Raw genomic sequence first — 13,721 nt, 5'->3', positions numbered from 1 at the left:
AAGAAACACAGGCTTAACTAGAAGAAGCAAAAGCCAGAAGTTCATTTTGTAATCGTTTCATGACATTTATTTTTGGAAGTTTTTCTCATGGGATGGAACAAATTACGGAGTATCAGGAAATATTTATATAAAATTTTTTTAAATTTTTATTTATTTTTGAGAAAGAGAGAGAGACAGAGTGTGAGTGGGGGAGGAACAGAGAGAGGGAGACACAGAATCCGAAGCAGGCTCCAGGCTCTGAGCTGTCAGCACAGAGCCCGACGCGGGGCTTGAACTCACGAACCGCGAGATCATGACCCGAGCCAAAATCGGACGCTTAACCGACAGAGCCACCCAGGTGCCCTCCCACCCCCCGCCACCGCTGCCCAGGAAATCTTAATTTTTAAATGTTCTACGTAATCACCTAAGATGTCAAATCTGAGGAAGGAGGGGGAATTATTTCATCACAGTAGGGTTTTTTTTTTTTTTCAACTTTTAATTACTGTGAAGTCACTGGACCAGTTGAATGATGTGTGGATTCGGTTTTGCTAATGATTGAAGAAAGCGGAGGGATTAGAAGCAGGTGTCGGATAATTGGATTAGAATCTGGACGTACCTAAAGGGACCTGCATACCAGGGTCACATAAAACAGGGCCAGTTATGTGCAAACACACATGGCGTTGTTTCCAAGGCAGCTCTGGGGTGACGACTGAAAACAGTCTCCCGGGCTCAGGACCGCCTGTCTTCCTGCCCCCTCCCTGATTTGTGCAGGCTGAGAGGCCGCCAGCAGCTCGCTGAACCTCCCCGTGACTCAGTGGCCCCGTCGGAAGGCGGACACGGCTATTACTACCTCGGGGGGAGGCCGTTGAGAATTAAGTGAGTGAGAATTAAGTGAGAGAATTAAGTGAGAAATAAAACTGTATGCACACACGCGAGGAAGGCGTCGTGTCTTGCCCACAAGCCAGCGGGGTGAGGAAGGTGTGATAAAGCGGGGCCTCGCGTCTGCTTCTCCAGTAGATGACGTCCTAACCGAAGTCACACGCAAGGGGTTCTTCTCAAGGCCGGACAGTCTACTTGCAACGTCAGACACAGTGATAGGAATGTCACATCAACTGGACCTGCTAATCCTGACAATAGCCTGAAAACCGGGGGCCATGATCTATGTAGCTGTGACTCAGGAAAGCCGTCATCCAACAAATGGATAACTGGAACTTGAAGCCACATTTAATAATCTAAGATGGAAAATGAGATATTGACACTTACTCGAGGAGAGGGAGGGAAGGAATAGTAAGAAATCATCAAAGTAGGTCACCCTCCAGAAAACCTGGGCACAACTCAAAAGAGCAAACGAACCACAATGATACTCTCCACACACCTGACACGAGACCTCGTTTTTGTCCGAAGTACCCGTGATGGGCAGAACTCGGGGGACGAGCGTCGATAGCTGGGGTGAAGACTAATAATGTCTGTGTGAACCTCAGATTTTAGTAATTACATCACTTTAAGGGCGCCTGGGTGGCTCAGACGGTTGAGCGTCCGACTTCAGCTCAGGTCATGGTCTCCTGGTCTGTTGAGTTCGAGCCCCGTGTCGGGCTCTGTGCTGACAGCTCAGAGCCTGGAGTCTGCTTCAGATTCTGTGTCTCCCTCTCTCTCTGCCCCTCTCCTGCTCATGCTCTGTCTCTCTCTCCTTCAAAAATAAATAAACATTAAAAAAATGTTTTAAATAATTACATCACTTTCTATGCAGAAAGTAAATACTTTCAAGTAAGAATTTAAATGTTGAAGGCGTATTAGAACAATCTACCTATCTGACTATGACTCTCAAGGCATAGAAAATGTGTTGAGTGACGAGCTAAGGAGGCAAATACTGGGAATATTCGAAGTCTGGTCATCTGGTCCAAATTAATTTCAGTAGCCGGAGAATAGCATCAATTATACACTAAAAATGGCTCTAACATGATTAGTGTGCAATACAGGGAAGCCGATCATGATTTCCTTCCATGAACTTAGGTGACCTCCACACAAGAGCATCTCAACTCACCCCGCAGGGGGCTGGCATTTTTACAGAAAACCCTGCTCAGCACTCACAGACAGGTGAACCGTTCATGAACTTGATAAATCCCGAATGGCCATGCTGAAAACCTGTCTGCTATTCCATACCAATTCCAATGCGGGAGTGTATATATGGGTTCCCCCCGCATCGCCAAGCAAATGTCCACCACCCGCAGGGGGCCCTAGAGTTCAACTCAGTTCTGACACTGTCCACTTGGAGATGGTCAGATCCCACAGGCTGAGGGTTCCGTCCCATAGCCCTGCCCCCAACACACACACTTGAGACGCCAGTCAAAGGTCCCAGGTTGTCACCTGTGCTTCTGACCGACCGCTGTAGATCAGAGGTTACAGCGGTCTCCTGTTAGGTTCCATTAATTAGGGGCTCATAGAGCTCAGAGATGCAGCTTACTTACTGAATCACCAGGTTCTTATAAAGGATGCAACTCAAGACCCCTGCAAGCCGATGTCCCCAAATCTCCAGGTGTTCCCTGGAAGCTCTCTGAACCCCATCCTTTTGGGGTTTTATGGTTTCATTACACAGACATGGGGGGTTAACTCATTGGCCACTGGCACTTGGTTCCCCCTCCAGCCCCCTCGTCCTCCGTGAAGGTTGGTGGGGGCTGGATCTGAGAGTTCAAACCCTCCAGCCCCAGGCAAGCAGCGCCCACTGTCCTGGTGTTTCCGAAAGTCACCTCGTTCACATGACATAAGATGCCTCAGTGTCTCTCTCCTTTTAGGAGATTCCAAGGGTGTGAGGACCTCCGCCAGAAACTGGGCAGAAAACTGAATCTGTGTCTCTTACTATAAATCACAACATCACAGCCTCCTTAAACGAAGGCTCCGAGCCTAGAAGGGAACAGTCCCTGCCTGTCACTCCCCGGAACGTCTGCCCTGCCCCTGGCCTGGGGGTGTGTGGGAGGAGTCTGCAGCCCTCAGTCTCCTTCTCTGCGAGAGGGACTGTCGCAGAGAGGGAAGGGGGTCACGCACACCACACTCAACCCGGAGTTGGAAACAGAGCCGCGTCCTCAGCAAGGACTATTATGTCATTGAAACGGCTGCCCCTTTGTGGCAATTTCCTTCCTCGTTTCGTGGTATCCTGTCTTACTCAGCTGTCCTACTTTTCGTGCTATAAATCTGATATCTAACCACAGACAGCAAGTTCCATCAGAGTCTGTAGTTTACAGCCTGGTCTTTATTCTGGCATCGTCTAAACCACCTGCTTCACACTGAAGCGTTCCATAAATCCTGGGAGAATTAAAGGGGTTTTTCACATTAATAGTGTCAGCACTTATGTGTTTTCTTGGTGTCGGGCCCCATGTTTAGTGTTTCACGTGCTCCAACTCACTTAATCTCCTCCAACAGCCTGGACACGCAAACGCCCGATGAGTGAAACACATTTTCTGATAAGCTGTGAGGATACAGCGTTTGTCGCCATGGCAACAGAGGTCTGGCGGTCCCAGTCCGATTTTAGGAGGAAGTCATCGTGCCGTTGCTCTCTTCCGTCCTCGCTGTTCAAAGGCATTCATATGAAGACAGGGCAGCGTGAGGCCTGCCCCAGAGGGACCTTTGTCACTGCTGTCCTTGTTGCCCACGACTGCAAATGGATGTTCTAGAACCTAGACCCTCGGTGACTGTATGGCACAACTTTGCGAGCCCGGACTCACAGACCTCAGAGGTCCTTAGAACATGCCTTAGCCATATAAAACCAGAAGGACAAAGTTGGCGTGTGTTGGGAGCGTTTGGCTCTAATTCAGCCGTCGAAGGGTGGAAAGCCCTGGTGTCGTGGTGCAGTGGGCATGACAGATTATGAAGAATCCGGTGTTTGCATAAACGCTTCAGGTGAATTTTGAGCTTGCAGTGAGGGACTGCCGGTCGGCCCCCCAGACGTCCTGCTCCCGCTCTCTGGCAGTCCACATGGGTCACAGAAATCTCTGTCACGGCCGCAGCCTCTGCTCGAGAAGGGATTGTGTTCCCAGATGTCCTTACCAAGAGCTAGGAGCTGTTTCCTAGGTACGCTTCATGGTGCCTCGTCCACTCAAGCTCATACAAAAGCACTAATGAGCATTCGAGGTACGAGGAAAGAATGAATGCCGTTGAGTAAAAAAAAAAAAATGATGCAGAGATATATTTATAGAAATATATACGTATGTGCTACAGTTTTCTCATTTTTAAAATGTTCTTAAATGTTAAAAGTACAATATTTCAAAATTTTTTTTTACATTTTTGTTGTGGTAAAATATATATGGTATAAAATATACCATCTTTACCATTTTTTAAACATTTATTTATTTTGAGAGAGAGAGAAAAAAAAGCACGGGCAGGGGGAGGGGCAGAAAGAGAGGGAGAGAGAGAATCCTACTCAGGCTCTGTGCACAGCCTGACGTGGGGCTTGAACCCACAACCCTTGAGATCATGACCTGTGCCTAAATCAAGAATCAGATGCTTAACTGACTGAGCCACCGAGGTGACCGCCCCTCCCATCTTCGCCATTTTTATGTGTACAGTTCAGTGAGGGTCCGTATATTCACCTGTTGGACAGCCACCATCACCATCCGTCTCCAGAACTCTCTTTGTCCCAAACTGAAACCCTTTATCCACTAAACACACACACACACACACACACACACACCGCTGTCTTTTGTAGCAGCTACCACAACAGACCACAACAGAGGATTCTTCCTTTTCTCTTGCTTTTTTTTTCTTTTTTCTTTCCATTTTATTTATTGAAGTTTACTTGACATACATTATATTCGTTTGAGCCTATCACACAGGGATTTGACAATTCTATACACTGAGATGCTCACTGTTATAAATGTGGTCTTAATCCTCGTCCCCATCACGTATTTCACCTAGTTCCAACTCTTCTCCCCTCTGGCAACTACCAGTTTCTTCTCTGCATTTATGAGTCTGTTTCTGTTTCTGGTCTTGTTTGTTCCTTTGTTTTCTCTCTTAGATTCCATATGACGTCATGATACTTTTCTTCCTCTGCCTGATTTATGTGACTCAGCATAACACTCTGTAGGTCCATCCATGTTGTCAAAACTGGCAAGATCTCATTCTTTTGTGTGGCTGAGTAGTATTCCATTCTGCGGAATAGATAGATGAATAGATAGATAGATAGATATAAACATAGACATAGACATAGATAGATATAGACACACACACCACCTCATTTTTTAAGATTTTATTTTAAAAATTTTGTTTTCACATTTATTTGTTTTTGAGAGAGAGAGCAAGCGTGAGTAGGCGAGGGGCAGAGAAAGAGGGAAACACAGAATCTGAACCAGGTTCCAGGCTCCGAGCTGTCAGCACAGAGCCTGACACAGGGCTCGAACCCACGGGCTGCAAGATCATGACCCGAGACGAAATCTGACACTTAACCGACTGAGCCACCAAGGCACCCCAAGATTTTATTTTTTAGTGATCTCTACACCTAACGCGAGGCTCAAACTCACAACCCTGAGATCAAAAGTTACCTACTCCACTGACCGAGCCAGCCAGGCGCCCACACCATATCTTCTTTATCTATTAATCTATCGACAGACACTTAGGTTGCTTCCATATCTTGACTATTGTAAATAATACCACAATGAACATAAGGGTGAGTGTATCCTTTTGCATGACTGCTTTGTTTTGGAGGGGTAAATACCCAGTAGTGGAATCACTGGATTATATAGTAGTTCTATTTTTAACTTTTTGAGAAACCTCTATACTATCTTCTTAAGTGGCTGTACTAGTTTGCATTCCCACCAACGATGCATGAGGGTTCCCCTTTCTCCACATCCTCACCAACACCTGTTGTTTCTTGCATTTTTAATTTTAGCCATTCTGGCAGGCATGAGGTGATATCTCACTGTGGTTTTAATTTGCGTTTCCCTAATGATGAGCCATGATGAGCATCTTTTCATGTGTCTGTTGGCCATCTGTGTATCTTTTTTGGGAATATGTCTGTTCAGGTCCTCTGCCCATTTTAATCAATTTGTTTGGTTTTCTTTGGTGTTGAATTGTGTAAGTTCTTTATATATTTTGGATGTTAACCCTTTATCGGATATGTTATATGAGAATACCTTCTCTCATTCAATAGGTTGCCTTTTCATTTTATTGATAGTTTCCTTTACTGTGCAAAATCTTTCTTTAATTTTTTTAATGTTTATTCATTTTTTGAGAGAGAGAGAGCGAGAGAGCGTGAGTGGGTGAGGAGGAGAGGCGGGGTGGGGGGAGGAAACACAGAATCGGAAGCAGGCTCCAGGCTCTGAGCTGTCAGCACAGAGCCCGACGCAGTGCCCAAAACCACGAACTACAAGGCCATGACCTGACCCCAAGTTGGACGCTTAACCAACTGAGCCACCCAGATGCCCCTGCTGTGCAAAATCTTTTTAGTTAGATGTGGTCCCAATCGTTTATTTTTGTCTTTGTTTCTCTTGCCTGTAGAGACGGATCCAGAAAAATATTGCTAAGGCCTATGTTTAAGAGTTTACTGCCTGTTCTCTTTTAAGATTTCTATGGTTTCAGGTCTCACATTTAGGTCTCTAATCCATTGTGAGTTTCTTTTTGTGTATGGTTTCAGAAAGCAGTCCCGTTTCATTCTTTGCCATATTCCCATACAGTTTTCCCAACACCATTTATTGAAGAGACTGTCTTCTTCCCATTGGCTACTCTTGCTTCCTTTGTCGAAGATCAATTGACCATGTAGTTGTGGGTTTATTTCTGAGCTCTCTATCCTGTTCTATTGAGCTATGGGTCTGTTTCTGTGCCAGTGTCATACTGTTTTGATCACCATAGCTTTGCGGTACAGTTTGAAATCTGGGATTGTGATTCACATGAGGATTCTTAAAGCATGTATATATATTTCAGTCTCTAATATTCTGGGATATTCAAGTCAGGAAATGTATTTTGAGTTATTTGACATTCTCAGTGGAGATACCTGTCATGTAAAACTTAGACTAGGAATTGCCTAAGACTGTATTAGTAAGGAAATGTGCTCAGCTTTATGAGATGAACACATGAAATTGAAGCAACAAATGCATTACTAGGAAAAAAAAGAAAGTAAAAGGAATTATGTCTAAGAGAAGCCAGAAAAGGATGCAGGTAGGAGCTGCTGAAGATAATAGTATCCCAGGGGCGCCTGGGGGTGCTCAGTTGGTTAAGCGTTCAGCTTCGGCCCAGGTCATGATCTCATGGTTCGTGGGTTCGAGCCCCACGTTGGGCTCTGTACTGATGGCTCGGAGCCTGGAGCCTGCTTCGGATTCTGTATCTCCCTCTTTTCTCTCTGCCCCTCCGCAGCTCATGCTCACACTCTGTCTCTGTCAAAAATAAATAAACTTAAAAAAAAAAAGATAATAGCATCCCATAGAACCTAGTACAGGTTAGTGGTTCCCATGTTAACCTCAGGTTCACGGTGAATTAACTGGAGTTAGTTATATTATCACTGTTACTATTTTATGTTCTAATCTTCTCACACCTCACTGGCCCTCAGGGACTGATTTTATAGTTTTGTGGATGACACTGTAAGTGGGGAGAAGATGGGAATGCCAAAACAATGGGTCTGCATTGCGGTGACAATGGATGCCACCCACGTGGGCTCCCAGCACTGACCCTACATTCGCCAAAAGCCACTGTATGAAGAGCCATAGGGGCACAGACGATGAAGCATCCGACTCGGGTCATGATCTCATGGTTCATGAGTTCGAGCCTCATGTTGGGCTCTGTGCTGACAGTGTGGAGCCTGCTTGCGATTCTCTCTCTCTCTCTTTCTCTCTCTCTCTCCCTCCCTCTCAAAATAAACTTAAATAAATAAATAAATAAATAAATAAAATAAAAACTCATAGAACCGGATTCAATATATATATTTGAAGAATAACTCTGATTTGAAGATTAAATTTGCCAATCTTTTTTCTCTCCCAAGTGGAGGATGCACTTCTCAACTTGTCAAAAAACACTTTCAGTCACTATAGATCCCTTGTCCTCTCTTCCCTGAGCACAGTCCATGAGAGTTTGAAAGAAGAGTTTTGCATTACTAAATATCACTGTTTTCACAAGATTATGTCTGGGAGAACATCAAAGCTAAGCTAATGAACCCCCCCTCCCCAAACTGATTTAGCGTTTGCAACCAAAGTTTTTTAGCCTGCAATACCTTTTATTATAGTCTCCATGCGGGCAAGTAAACATTCTGAGTAATGAATGTTTACTCCCCTATGTTCCTAATACAAGCTTTATATTCTGACCTACATTTATGTGTAAAACACCGACACATGGATTCGCATTATAAAGCGAAGGTCTACAGAGTTACTTCCTCTGGTAGATAAATACCTCATTTCCAGAAAACGGCCCCAAAATATTTGCCAGATGAAAAATTAGAGAATAATAGTTTTGTTCCGGTTAAAATAAATCCTATAAGGGAGTTTTGCTATCCAATCTATGTAGCATTCTCTAAACTTAGAACACGGTTTATGCTGCTGATGTTTTTTAAATCATAAAAGAAGAAACAGGAAGTTGAACTGAGCTGAATTATCAGATTAAGTTCTTTGATTTTAATAAAACCATTATGAGAGATAAAATAGAGGCCATCTATAATTTACTGCCACCAAGTAACTTTTCAAATATTTTTGAGATTTTTTTTAGCATTTTTATAGCTATTTTGTATAGTAATTATGACTGTGCTTGTTCACCAAACATGAGCACATTTCACATTGTAGAAACTACAAATATTTCAATGAATTTTGGCTCTTTTGTTACCTAAGTGTATCATGCTCTAATTATGCATTTTTATATTGTTAAACTTTAGATCGTTTTCTTTATTTCTATTACTATTCTGAGTACACCATGATAATGATTTTGGTATATGTCTAATTTTTCCACGTGTGTTGAGACTATTATCTTAGAAAGATTCCCCAAAATAGGAATACTGAATCAAAGTCTGTGAACATTTAAGATTTTTGCCAACATGCTTTGCCAAGTAAATAATTTTCTCAAATACACAAGGCTTGTTGTTATTCATAGTCATATCAGCAACGTACCTGAGCACTCAATGTTTAATTACAAGATTTAAAGGTTAAAAAATACCATTTCTTTTTCATAGGAGTCTTTTTTGTTAACTGTGGTGGTTAATTCCGTGTGTCAAATCAACTAGGCCACAGGGTGCCCAGATACCTGGTCAAAAATGACCCCAAGCATTTCTGTGAGGGTGTTTTGGAATAAGATTAATATTTCAGTGCATAGACTAAGTCAAGCAGACTGCCTTCCCTCATGGGGGTGGGTCTCATCTGATCAGCTGAAGGCTTGAATCGAACAAAGATCTGACTCTTCTCCAAGTAAGAGGGAATTCTTCCTGCCCAACAGCCTTTGAACCAGGACATTGGTTTTTGTCTGCCTCCAGACTTGAACTGAAACGTCAACTCTTCTTTGAGTCTTGAGCCTGATGGCTGTTGGATCAGAACTATACCTTCACCAATTCTGATTCTCCAGATTGTAGAGCCCTTGTGCAGATCCTCACATGAGCTGATTCCTTGCCATCTATCCATCCATCCATCCCTCTGCCTGCCTATCTCCCTATGCACTCACACACACAGACACTTGCACAACCTTGTGGTTCTCTGTGGCTGGAGAACCCAAGACAACAACTTTGACTAGTTTACTGCATACTTGTCGATTCATTGTATTTCCTTACTTTAGAATGTTATGCTCGTGTCCTCTAACTATGTCTCTATGAGGGCATTCTTATTGGTTGCCATGAACTAACTTCTGTACATTTTTTTGTACATTTTTATAGTATTTTTAGTAATGCTTCAATCGTCCTGACCACCATGCCTCCCCAAAATCTCAAGAAATGCTATCAGAAATGCTAATTTTAACTAACACTTGAAGAAATTCTGATTCAGAAAAAAGAAAGAAGGAAAGAAAGAGAGAAAGAAAATAGTGAATAGCTAGAGTATGTACGACATGACTTTTCTTCCTCCTGGTCCAAAAAGAAAGAAAAATGAAAAGCAAGGTTCACATTTAGTCCACTAGGAATTAGTTGCTCTTTGGGCTTTGTGTGCTGGCCCAATCCCAGAGACAGGACACAGGTCTCACGGGTTTTCATTTGTACTGGAGAGACCCGAAGCCTCGTGAAGGCCATCAGCATGACTCCTTGGGACAGCAGCTGGTTTCAGGGCTGGAGCCACCCGCCTCTTACAGTCCCAAGCTTCGGGCAATAGGGACACCACTGCTCCCGTCCGGCACCTTCCTGCCTGTCCGCACACCAGCTCATAGGACAGTTCCGCCGGCCGTTGGCTCTTCTCTCCACCTTGGGAACTGAGAGAGAAGTAAAACTGACCCAGTAAGAGCGGTGCCCGACTGACCCCTGTGGTGGTTCGTGAGGATTTATCTAGCTGCTTCCAGTTTTCTCGGCAGAATTTCCTTGAAACACTAAAACGACCTCCACTTTTACATAAATCAGACCAAAATGGTTTCTGGCCTCGCTTGCTATCATTCTCCCTGTGGCTACGGGTCTGTTTCTGTGCCAGTATCATACTGTTTTGATCACTACAGCTTTGTGGTATAGTTTGAAATCTGGGATTGTGATCCACAAGAGGATTCTTAAAGCATGTATACATATATTTCAGTCTCTAATATTCTGGAATATTCAGGGACACACAGCCCGGGAACAGGGAACCGTGGCCACAGCACGTCCTCTCACGCTCTCCACCGGCCCCTTAACTACATTAGCGACATGCAGGGAGAGGGGCTCTACATTAAAAAGCCCCCAAACCCAATCCAAATTAAAAATTTCAGCATTCAGGGGTGCCTGGGTGGCTCAGTCGGTTAAGCATCCAACTTGGGCTCAGGTCACGATCTTGCGGTTCGTGGGTTCGAGCCCCGCGTGGGGCTCTGTGCTGATGGCTCGGAACCTGGAGCCTGCTTCGGATTCCGTGTCGCCCTGTCTCTCTGCCCCTCCCCCACTTATAATCTGTTTCTCTCTCTCTCTCTCTCTCTCTCTCTCTCAAAAGAAGTAAACATTTAAAAATATTACAAAAATAAAAATCAAAATCTCAGCATTCATTGCTGCCTAACGTTCACTTGCAGGAAGAAAAAAAAAATGGGATTAAGAGATCAGGGGGAAATGGAAATCTAGCCCTAAAGCTCAGCTGACCAATAACTACCCACAGAAAGTGTGATCATTCATTGTTTTTTCCTAAGACTGAAATTAAAACTATTACTGTTTCCCCCATTGAATGGCTTAAGTTTAACCAACAGCTGTAAATATTTTAGCAGGCAAAAAAAGGTTTTCCTTAATAGGGGCTCGTTCAAAATATAGGATAGTAATTAAAGGAAACCACTGGTGTTTAGAGTTTTATACTCCCCCTATTAAAATGAGCTATGTATGAAGAAAAATGCGTACCATAAATGGAGATTATGGTCGGCGGGGGGGGGGGGGGAGAATTATCTATTTTAAGCTAAACATAAATAATTCATATGTTTCCCATAATAGCACATGCTGTCTTAGATGTTTGATATAAATTCCGAACACAAAGACACTGATAATATGACTAAAAGACAGTCATAAAAATATTTCTAGTTTCCATTGCCCAGCACAAAAATGCTGGTCATTATTTAGGGCGAGAGCTTTTTGGTTGTTGTTGTTTTCTGAAATGATTCTATCAAAACCGCTTCCTTTAGAGATGCACGACAGAGTGCAGGCCACCGCTCGCCACAAACACACCCGTGCAAAATTGCAGAGGAACATATTCGAACGTGTCGTTTCTTTTTAACGTGCGTATCTTGTGCTGTAATGGTCACTGGAAAGTGCTTCCAAATTTGCAGAAGAAAATTTTGTACGGAACATTATTTCAGGTGGAAAACTGGCTTGGGGAAAATTACAATTAAACCCTTTAAAAAAGATTTCACAGTAAGATGGTTGCATTTACATGGCCTCAAATATTTTCTTATTACTTACTTGTACCACAAAAAAAAGATCTGGGGTCGCCCTAACAACAGAAAAAAGAGAACACAGACACAATAGAAACATAGACCATTGGCGGAAAACTCAACGGCTGAGGGTCAAGCCGCTGATTTCCAGAGTCCCCAAGGAAAACTGTCGTTCCAGATCATACCACTTCTCTGGGCCACACTTGCCTACAAAAGGCAGGTGGCTCCCAGCATCTGCCAGCGACTTCCTCACCCTGGGCAAGGGGAGGACGGGGAGCACACCAAACGGAGGAACCTGGCGATCATGTCCCGTGTGTGACCGCAGGGCACGGGGCCAGCAAGCACAGATTCACGCTTTGCCTCAGGAAGCCCACGGTCTGGAAAACAGGAGGGGAGGGTCATCAAGTCCTGAGCCGGAAACGCAGCCTGCAATGGAGGAAGTCACTTGTGCACCAAGAAGCCACCCCGAGGGCCGGTGGGGAGGTGTGGGTGGGACGCCTGCCCTCACCTCCACCCACCCGGTTCTCCTTTTCCATCCTTCTTCCCTTCCAACCTGCCAAAGGTGGCCCTTCAGAAGCACCAAGCTGAAAGATCTCAAAACCGCCAGGTGCGGAATGGTCAAATCATTCCGGGTCTCGGGTCTCACTCCTGCTAATAATCTTCGTGGGCGACCAGACAAACCCCATGGAGAGCACCGCAGAGTGCCGACCCCAGCCCCTTTCCAAGAGCTGGTGGGTCCTCATGAGCAGAGTGGGGGGCAGTGTCGCTGGGAGGTCTTGTGGGGTTTCATCAGCATAGCCATGCATTTCTCCCAAGACCTGCTCACATCAGCCTGGGCGCCTGGCAGCCCGTATTCCACACCTGCAAGCCGCCTGGCCCATAGCTCCCCAGCCTGGCCAGTGGGACCCTGGACGATTATACCTCAGTCTTGCCTCAACCTGAGCGTCTCCCTGCGTCCCAGGGAAGAGAACACTGGATTTAGCAGCACAAAGAACATCGTTGACCTGAGGAGAGCAGTTTCCTGTGAAATCATAGGAATAGTAGCCCCGGCAAGATTAACTGTTAAACTTAATATATGGATAAGAGGAAGTAATGGTATCTCTGTCTATCTATCTATCCATCCATCCATCAACCCTTCTTTCCTCCCTCCCTCCCTCCCTCCCTTCCTTTCCTTTCCTTCCTTCCCTCCCTCCTACCTTCCTTCCTTCCTTCCATCATCTATCCACCCATCCATCCATCATCCATCCAGCCAGCCATCAACCCTTTTTTCCTCCTTCCCTTCCTTTCCTTTACTTCCTTCCTTCCTTCCTTCCATCATCTATCCACCCATCCATCCATCATCCATCCATCCATTCTTCCTTCAACCCTTCTTTCCTCCCTCCCTCCCTCCCTCCCTTTCTTTCTTTCCTACCTTCCATCATCTATCCACCAATCCATCCATCCATCCATGCCTCAGGAGAGAGTACTGGCTTAGACAATGACATCTAGTCTCCTATTAGGCAAGAGTTGTTTGAAATAATGGTTATATGCTCAAGCAGATATGCCTAATAAGGACGAAAAACTCAAGGAAGGGATTAGCCTTGATATAACGATATAGGAGATCGTCAAATCCATAAGAGTGGGTGGAATCACCAAAGGAAAGACCTACCTGGAAGAGAAGAGACGTCTGCAAGGGAAAGCCCACTGGTCGGGGATAGAGTGGTGCAAAGGGCCAGAGGATAAATGTAAGCTTTCATCAGAGAGCTAATTCAGGGACCAGGCTGGCAAACTGCTTATTTGAGCAA

This window comes from Acinonyx jubatus, chromosome B4 (assembly GCF_027475565.1).
Source record: "Acinonyx jubatus isolate Ajub_Pintada_27869175 chromosome B4, VMU_Ajub_asm_v1.0, whole genome shotgun sequence".
NCBI classification, from domain to species: Eukaryota; Metazoa; Chordata; class Mammalia; order Carnivora; family Felidae; genus Acinonyx; species Acinonyx jubatus.
Note: the sequence above shows the minus strand (reverse complement) of the source record.